Here is a 10,311-nt window from a genome sequence, read left to right as displayed (position 1 = left end):
CCACTCCCGCCAGAGCGAGCGAGCGAGCGAGGGAGGTGGGGGGGGGGAGTAAAGCTGCAATCTTGTCCACGCTTTCCTGGGAGTAAGCCCCGTTGACTCTAATGGGACTTACTTCAGAGTAGACAGGCACAGGCTTGGGCTCCAAGGCTGCAATCCTATCCACACTTACCTGGGAGTAAGCCCCATTGCCTATAATGGGACTTACTTCTGAGTAGACATGCCTAGGATTGGTTTCTCAGGCTGCAATCCTATCCACACTTAGCTGGGAGTAAGCCCCATTGCCTATAATGGGACTTACTTCTGAGTAGACATGCATAGGATTGGGCTCTAATCCGGGCTAAGAAGGAGCTGGCCAAGCCGAAAGGCCTACGGACGGAGGAGGTGGCTGCCCTGGGGCGTTCCGGGGGCGGCTGTGTGGGTTCATTTAGCACAAGCAGAGTCAACACACAAGACTGGGGCAGCAGCCATCAACACACGTCCTGCATGCATTTCTCCATGCGCTCCTGCCTCTCGCTCCTTCATCCTCACAGTTTGCGCCACCAAAACCATAACGCCGCCCCCCCCCCAAAATTATGCATCATGCAGCTTGGATTGTGGAAGGCTGGATAAATTATCAGGCAAATCAAAGACACTGGCTGGGCCTGTTTCTGATTCTGCTCATCAAAGGGTGGGGCCCATGCTCTCCCCTGAGATTTCACATGCCAGAACTCAACAGACCCCCCTGGCAAACCTCTTTTCACAGCCTGAAACTTGTTTTGATACAAACAAGGGCAACAAAGAAAAAATTCACACACATACAAGCTGAGATTCTCAAAATAGAAATTGCTTTGCCCCAACTCCAAATTCTTTGAGTATTTGTGCTGCTGTCATAGAATGCTCACAGCCCTGGTTGTGGTTCCAACAGAAGATCAGGCAGACTTACAGCCCAATCCTGAGCGTGTCCATTATAGTCAATGGAGCTTGCTCCCAGGTAAGTGAGTATAGGGTTGCAGCCTTACAGCCTAAGCCTATGCATGTCTACTCAGAAGCAAGTCCCATTATAGTCAATGGGGCTTACTCCCAGTCAAGTGTGGACAGGATTGTGGCCTTAGACATTCCCGGGAGATGGCCACTGGACTTTTACAGGGTCATTCCACAAGGCTACTGTGGGCAAGCCATCTGATGCCACTGGACCAGGGTGACCAGATACAGTGGAGGACAGAGTGCCTATAACCTGTAACCACTGTTTAGAAGAGGGAATTTTGGCAGGTGCAACTCAACATGGAAGGGTTTAAAAAGGTACAACTGACAAAATCCCCTCTCTTATACACTGGTTAAAGATGCAGGCACTCTGTCCTCCATTGTACCTGGTCACCCTACACTGGACCAAACACTGATTCTGTTTCCAAAGGAATTTCTCACACTGGTACGTTAAATAAATACATAAATTTTCCCACCTAGCTCTACTGTTCCATACTTTAAGGTTGAGAAACTGTTTCTAAGGCTCATTTGGCAAATTCTGTCAAGGGAGTCCTGGTATATAGGAATTTGTCTTTCTCTGCTTCCCAGTGGAAACTCCTAGCTGATATGGGATTTTCTAAATTTCCAAACTTCAGACTTTCCTATACTATGTTAGCAGGGAAGGACTTTATCTGAAATTCAATATTCCAGACAATCAAGACATGAAAGAAAGTTAAATCCTGCCTAGCATCCTCAGATAAGAGAACCAACACTGGATTCACTCTGTGATTTTTATCAATTCATGTTGGCATCCTTCAGTCTCAGAAGACTATGGTATCGCGCTCTGAATAGTGGTTCTGGAACAGTGTGTCCTCTCCAGTGCGCGAAGCCTGGGTAAAGTAGATATGGAGGATAGACTGTTATCCATGCAGCAGATCCCCCCTCTCCACGTCGCTGGAATGGTCCAATGGAAAGGCAGAAGCCAATAGGGTTGGTTCCAGGGGTGGCAGGAGTTGCCAGAATGTGACTGTGTTCAGCCATGAACTGCCTCACTCGAGGTTGACTCCTGAAGCCTTTTCCGTAACTGGATAACAAGGCAGTGGAGGTTTGGGATCAGAGTTTTCCTTCTCTCAGATGAGATGTCTTCCCAGGCTGAGTCCCATCTACCCAGTGGCTGGTTAGTTGCCTCTTACGACAAGTACAACCTATTCTTATCCCCCAGCCCCCAGGGGTATTTTTATTAATTATTTTATCAATAATACAACATTATTCCAACATCCAGAGGCTATAAGACACTCTCACTGTAAATGCAGGTACATGCACTGAAGTCCAAAACTGACTGGGGCTGCAATTCTGTCCACACTTACCTGGGAGTTGGCCCATTGACTGTAATGAGATTTACTTTTGAGTAGACATGCATAGGATTGGGCTGTGAATCCATTCCCTGTCTTACTTATGCAGGGTCAGATACCACTTGCTCAGAATTGTAAAAAAAAACAACAGTTCTAATGTTTTTACATATAGAAAAGAGTGTTTTGTTAAGATTTGTTCATGTGCCATTATCTCACATGTGTAAAGTGTCTTTCATTCTGATTCTTTCAATTGATCAACTTGTGTTTTGTTTGCTGACCCCTGATGCCCCATATGCCTGGAACTCACTCCCAGAATGTGGTGCCTCAGAAACATAGTGTACTTCTCTCTTTTCCAAGACTGACCGAGGACCTTCCTGCACCTGAGATGGCACACAGTCCCCTCTGCTTACCCACTGATGCCTCAGATGCTGCCTCCATTGTTCTTCTTCTCCCTGGATTCAAAAAGGAAGAGGGAAACAGCTGAAGACAACATTTCCATAGTTTACCAAGACATTTGTGAAGCCTTTTTTGGAGGTCACAGGATTATCCACATTGGATTCTGTAGGTCTTTGCAGAGTGCTGCCGGGGACCCTGGAGCAAATCCCAGCACTAGGCTCCCCCATGGTGCCCCCTGATAATGTATGGGGCATTGCCCCTGTTATTGGGGATTCAGGGGGGTTGGCCATCTTTACTCAGTGCCCAACATGTTCCTGCTGCCACCCCAGCTGTGAACATCCTGCCATTTGGTCACCAGACCCTATGAAGTGCAGAACTTGGTATTAAGTGCAGAATTCAGCATTCCACAAACCTGAGCTCCCATCATTCAGGCCATTTATCCAAGTTGCAGAATCCAGTGTTTTTCTGCATGGAGTTGGGTTTTTGGAGGGGCACCATGTGAGCAAACCTGATCAACTATGAGCAACTTGCATGTGTGAACTGAATTAGTCTCTCTCACACACATACCCATGCATGCACCCATACTCTGCACAAGCTGCTCATTGTTATCAGGTCTGCACAAATTATGCCCCCTCCTCCAAATTAAAAAAAAAATATTTCTGAGCAATTGGCCCCAAGTGGCAGAAAATCCAGCATATCCTTTCCGCACAGGTGAGCATGTTGCTCTGGTTTAGGCCCCAGAGAGCTCACTGCCAAACAACAAGATGAAGAGAGGGGTTCTAACTTGACCACCACAAGGTGCCAATTCAGGTTTAAAAGGATTTCTTGGGGGCACAGATAATCTGGTTCTGGGCAGAAGATGTGATAGGGTTTCCCTTGAAGGCCAGAGAGTAAGGAGGCCGACAGTCTGAAAGAATTCCCCTCAGGCACAGATAATCCAGCACTGAGTGACAGGTTTGTGAAAGGATTAAACTTGAGCACAATCAGTCACCAAGAGTTAGGTCTCAGGGGATTTCCCTCATGTACTGCCAGTGTGGCACTGAACAGCAGGTGTGGGAGGCAATCTGAAACTGAAGTAGCAGTTTGGAGAGATTTTACTTGGGCAGAAACAATTTGGCACTGCGAATGAGATGCTGGAAGGAACACAGAGAGAATGTGGAATAGCCAGAGGATTATCCTGTGCTGCAGAGAGGCAATTTATTTTTGGTTAGCATTCCAGGTTGATTTGAGGTTTCTGCCAGGTGGAGGCAGGCAAGTGTGAAAAGCTGTTTGGGCAATTTTCTTCAGGCACACGCAGTGGTACGTTCCTACATCCTGACTCATGCCTCGTAGTTCCTCAGTTTCCAAACACTTTCTCCTGTATCATGATTTCAGTCAGGCTCTCTGTGTGGACTGTGGTTCTGGATGAAGATGAAGCTTCCATATCTTAATTATGTTCCCATCAATGAAATAAAGTTAAGCTGCTGAAAGCACTTAACATAGTCAGCGTTACATATTTGCTTCTAGCACCCTACAGATGGATGGGCAAATGGAATGAGTCAACTAGCAATGCTTACTTGAGCAACACAATGATTGATTTGTCACTTTTCACTAAGATGACTAGACATCCTTTGCAAGATCACATTCATTGGCTGAGTGAAATCTTTAGTTTAACTCAAACATACAACATGTTCTGATTTTTCAATTATTTGTTAGCTGTAAAGCGATACAACTTTTGAGCATCATAGCCGTGCAGGGATATGCAGTGGGTGGGGAGGTAGGTGAGGCAGAGCCTCCCCACCAGAGTCCTTCGACAAGGCGCAGCTGTGTGTGAGGTGCTGTGTGTGACGTGCCCAAGCACTTGACACAGCGGTGCTTTTCAAAGGACTCTGGTGGGGAGGCTCTGCCTCACCTGTCTCCCCACTCACCATATGCACATTTGAGACAGAATTTTTCACTTCAAGTTTGAACACATTTTCATGGGGCATATGGAATTCAGAATATGCTTTTGACGAGCATTAAATGACACCAGTCCAACGTGGTTTGCACATTTCAGACTTTATCTGACTGACCTGATCATCCAGCTGTTTTTGAAAGGGGCATTTGACACTGCTAGTAATCTAGATTATATTCTCAATTTGCTCATCCATATTAGAACTGCCACTGTCTTAAAGACAGTTCCCATGAGGTCATTTCATGCACATTTCTTAAAACCTTTGTAACATTATCCTTCTACAGTTAATAATTGACAATAACAGCAGGAGTTACTGTAACCTCAGCAAATTTGGGTTCCAGAACTCCATTGGCAAGATAAGACAAATTCATCTGTAGAAAAGAGTCAACAAGGAAGGCATTAACTCTTCCTTGGTGTATTGTTTCTTCCCTGCAGATGCCTCCCCCAGCAATTTTCCCTCCGGTCAGAGTTACAGTCATGAAGCCCAGATAAGGAAAGAGTTTTTAGCCGGGGGGGGGGGGCAGGGGGGTATGGGCAACTGCAGGAATAACTGATGGGGGGGGGGAGAAAGACTAAAGCACTCCTTTCTCTATTCTGACAACTTTCCCCTTCAAATGACCCCAGCCCATGCATGAGTGGTAAAATAACCCTGTATTTGTCTTGCAATGTGCAGTTCCATCCTGTTTTTGAGAAGGATGCTGTTCTTCATGGTCTCTGTGCAGTTCCATATATGAGAACTGCCCGGCCAGCTCAAGACCTCCTGGTGCTCTAGCCCACCACCACACTCTCTCCTGCTCCATCTCCCTCTCCCTTTTCCAATCCAGCTAGATCTGATGGCAAGGCCTACCCTGATCTCAGCAGCAGGCCAGTTTCTCTTTGCCATGTGCTGTTCACCATGAACTGCAGGCACTATTTGTCACATGTAAAAAGAGAGTTTCAGCCAAAGCAGCCACTGGGTGTCACTGAGTCTCTATAGAGAGGCTGCTGATCAGGCATTTCTCTGGATGAACAGGGGTATATTTTGTGCAGACAGCAGATGTTACCAGCTACAGAATGCATTTCCAGCTTCCTCCTTACATTGCATCTACAGAGTGCCTCTAACAGTTAAATTCCATTTTGGTTTATTGAATTAGCCTTTGGAGATTAAAAATATACACACAGTTTTAAAATTTACAGTGTAAATATACATAAAAGGAAATTCACACAGTTATTAAAGCCCCTTTATTAAGAGATTAACAGAGCAATCCTATGCATGTCTACTCAGAAATAAGCCCCATTAAATTCAGCTGGATTTACTCCCAGGCCAGGAGGAGATATAGAATGCAGCCTAAGACAGTATATGCAGTTATTGAACATTATGCAGCAGTTTATTTGGTTGACAGATGACAGCCACACACACACACCTAATTATCAAGGTTTTACACCCAAAGAGCTACCATTTGTGTCACATATTGCTTCTCTCCTTGAAAGAAAAACAATCCCTTAGTACCCCAAAATTTCCTATTCATGAAAGACATTTCTAACAAGCACTCTCTAATGTCTAATACTAACTATAATGAGCTTAGTCCTACAATGCTGCTGTCCCACAAATACATAATCTATGCACTGCACCTCCCTGCACACACCATTGTTTCCATTTGCCCAAATCACAGCTGAGTAAAGGCTGTTCAGTGTTCTATTTTCAATGGGAAACATAAAGACTTTTCATTGTCTCTGACAGGGGAAGCAGCAGCAGTGATCTTTTGCCTTCACTATCTTTAGACTTGCCTTGGTGCAGTGGGCATTTCTGCCAGACAGGGCAAAAAAGGGCACATTTTAACTTATTTGAATACAGGCAAATCTTCAAAGGATTTCAAGTTGGACTGAACAAAACAAGCACACAGTCTGTTTATTTTACAAAATCATGCCTAAGGATCTGGTGGTATCACCACTACATTGCTTCCATTCCTGGAGGCCCAGAAAAATCCAGGTGTCTGTGCTGGTGCCTCTTATGAACATTCAGACTTTATCTGGGGGGCGGGGGGGAGAGCAGTTTTGAGGTCAAGGGAGACCTGTAATGAGACTGAATGGTTGTCACTATTGGTTAGGAATCTGCTGAACCAAACACAAAGCTTCTCTTCACTATTCTGATGTACTGCAAGAAGTGTGAGATCTTGAGGCAAAGGTCATCTTTTTAAACATTTATTTCGGTATATTTATCGAAAGCCCTCCCACTGCTGATGCAGCCATGCCACCAGAGCACATGCTCGTGATAAGTGGAGCTTTCCCCTCCTTCCACCTCTTCTAATGCTGCCATTATATGCATTTTGTTCCACGGTTTTCAGATAAATGTGGGATAACTGATTGGTAGCACTGCCAGACAGACCATCATTTGAAAAAGACCTCTGCTTCTTACAGAGCATCATACGAACACAACACATACTCCACCTGGCCTGCATCCAGCTGCACAAACAGATGTCCTCTTCCCTTCCATCTTGCTGTGGGTACTGCAAAATCCTAAAGGCTGCCTGTGTAGATGAAAAGATTAAGGTACACTACTTCTAGGCCTGTGTCTTTGCTGAAGAACAGAATTATCTGCTCATTAGTTACATAACCCATCAGGCATTCCCTGCTGGGAGAGCTGAGACAAACAGAACAAGAAATCAAGATGTTCTAACGCTGAGGTTAGATGCTCTGAGAGTCTCAAGCCGGTACATATTTTTGATTGGCACTCAGACTGGGAATTCCTTATGGAATGCCTCCCTGTTTGCAAACAATTTCTCAGAAAACTGTTCAGGACCAATGTGCGGTCTCATCATAAATCATTTGGCGAGTGACAGCACATGCTAGAGGGGTCGGAGAGTATGAAATGTGTTGGCATTGCTTTCCGCAGGAAACCCTTCTCTCTGGGATACAAGCCCACATGCCAAATGCCCACAGCAGTAAATGCTACATGTTGATAAAGCCCTGCTGCGAAAATTGACTGAAATGTTGTCTGTGTGACTAGTAGACCTGAAAGGGTATATTGGAAATTTGAGATTCAAGTGATAATGATGCTCAAAGTACCTGGGGCTTCAGATGCACAGCTGGCGGCAAGAAGGAGCAAAGCTTTCTCTCATGGTAGTATTTTTCTGAGGAATTTCCTCCTGAGAGAGAGAGAGAGAGAGAGAGAGAGAGAGATCCATGTTTTGGGCTGTTTTTCTTCCTTATTTTAAATGTTGCTGCTACCCTGTTTTATGTTGGCTGTCTCATTTTTTAGCAGTTCTAATTGTTACTGTTGAAATTTCCTATGCTCCAAATGTCATTTACCAGGAACAGTCCCTGAAACTTCTGTGTGACACATGTTTTCTGAACATTTTTGCAAAACTGGAGTCATTTTATCTGACATAATCTCCCACAGGATTGGCCCATCCATGAGACTGACTGACAGTGGCTAGCAGTGTGGATTCAGTGCCAGTGGGACGGCACGCTCCTTCCCACCAGCGCTGCTTGCTCTTGAGTCATCGCTACCCTGGGCTGCTGCGTCAGCGGAGTGCTCTGAAGCAGTCATCTTAGGCAACAAATCAGCAAGGGAGTGCCCACTTTCATCTACCTCCACTGCTCTTTCTCCTACCCCCCCCCCATTTCCTGGATTGGGATAGGAAGAGAGGAATGGAGAGGAAGAGAAAGTGTGGAGGAGAGCAGCATGTGGACTAGAGTGTTAGAGATGCTAGTCTAGTCCACCACTTTCCTCTCCTACTTCATCCTTCTCTTCCTCTTTCAATCAAGGGTGTGAGATGAGCAAGAGGTTAATACATCAACAGGTAAGCATTTGGCACACTGCCCAAGGTGTCAGGAGATCTGGGCTTAGCCCTGGTTTTCCTTTATTTCCTTTGTCAACCACTGTAATTCATGTCTTCATCCACCATCTCATCATGGAAACTTCTAGAAAGATTAACTTGGCTGATCTCATTCTGTAAATTTATTGTGTCTTTGTAGTATTTATTTTATTTATACAAGCACAGCATATTGAAAGCAAAAACATAAGACATTCCTACAACAAGCAGTAGATCCACAATTTGCATAGCTTAGGAGAGAGAGAGAGTCTCTGCTCCCCAGAATACTGTTTTAGTCAATCTATAGCTCCAAAACTCTCTGTTCCCCTTATTCAACATGTTTGGAGCCAGTTCACAGTTTCTCTGCTCATCCCCAAAGCTGAAAGGGGTCACTTTCCCCAACTTCTGATGGGTTTTGCATTCTAAAGGCTGGAGAAGGATCCTGAATTAGCAAAGAACATTACAATTAGTATTTTGTGAAAGTGACACTTTGGGAAAACTGTAGCGACAGTCTCATGTATTCACATGAAGACCACATTTTCAACCAAATTATCTTATTAAGTAAGTAAGATAGCTTACTTAGGGCCCAATTCTATCCAATTTTCAAGTGCCAGTGCAGCTTTGCCAATGGGGTGTACACTGCATCCTGTTGTGGGGAGGAAGTCACAAAGGCCTCAAGATATGGAAACATTTGTTCCCCTTAGGGAATCTAATTGTTCCCTTAGGGCCCAATCTTATCCAACTTTACAGCTCCAATGCAGCCACAGTGCAGCTCTGAGGTAAGGCAACAAATGTTCTGTTACCTTGAGGAGGCCTCTGTGACTGCGACCCCATTGCAGGATGCAGTGCACACCCCATTGGCATGGCTGCATCAGTGCTGGAAAGTTAGATTGGATTAGGCACTTATCCTGTTATTACCTGACTCCTATAGTCAGCATGGGAAAAACAAAGTGAGCATTGGTTTAAGGAGCAGAAGACAAGTCAAGTTTCAAAGTTTTGCTTTATGAGTGGTGCAAGTCAGAATTCTGCCAAAATAAATAAAGATCATCTGTAATGTGGACAACTGAAAATGCATTTAGATGTGTAGATCAAAGCACAGAATCAGCTCCTTACTCCCTTGAAATTCTGCTGCTAGTCAACTGCCTGAGCACTGGCTTCTATTCAAGCTTTTCCAGAAAGAAGGAAAGACTATAAAGTGTAGAAGTATCTCATTGGCAATCATATGTTTTATGAGCCCTGAACAGAGTTTACTAGAGGTCAAAAGTTCTGCTTAGATGACCCTCTGGGCATCACGAAATCTGAAGAGCGTGTCTCATGAAGTCTATCAACTATTAGGAAAGCTTTGTGAACTCCATAAACTCAGGTTGGGTGAAAAACACTGCTAGATTCTTCCTTAACAAAGCTTGCGGTTGTTGCCTGTGTAAATATTGGGTAGGTAGCCAGTGGTAGGCACAATCTTTTTCTTTAAAAATAGACATTCCTGGAACAGTGCTGTAATCATAGATAGATAGTATTTGGAAAGAGGTTGCAATTCTATACACACTTACTTGGGAGTAAGTTCCATTCGATTCAATGGGACTTACTTAACATAAGAACATAAGAACAGCCCCACTGGATCAGGCCATAGGCCTATCTAGTCCAGCTTCCTGTATCTCACAGCGGCCCACCAAATGCCCCAGGAAGCACACCAAATAACAAGAGACCTCATCCTGGTGCCCTCCCTTGCATCTGGCATTCTGACATAGCCCATTTCTAAAATCAGTAGACAGGTCTAGAATTGTGTTATATGTCTGAAAGACCTGTGATACCCAGTGTGGTTTGGTATGTTAGGTAGGGCTTGAATCCAGAAGATATGGGTTGAAATCCTACCTCAGTCGTGGATTCCCTTTGTGGACTG

Source organism: Tiliqua scincoides, chromosome 1 (assembly GCF_035046505.1).
Source record: "Tiliqua scincoides isolate rTilSci1 chromosome 1, rTilSci1.hap2, whole genome shotgun sequence".
Classification (NCBI taxonomy): domain Eukaryota; kingdom Metazoa; phylum Chordata; class Lepidosauria; order Squamata; family Scincidae; genus Tiliqua; species Tiliqua scincoides.
Note: the sequence above shows the minus strand (reverse complement) of the source record.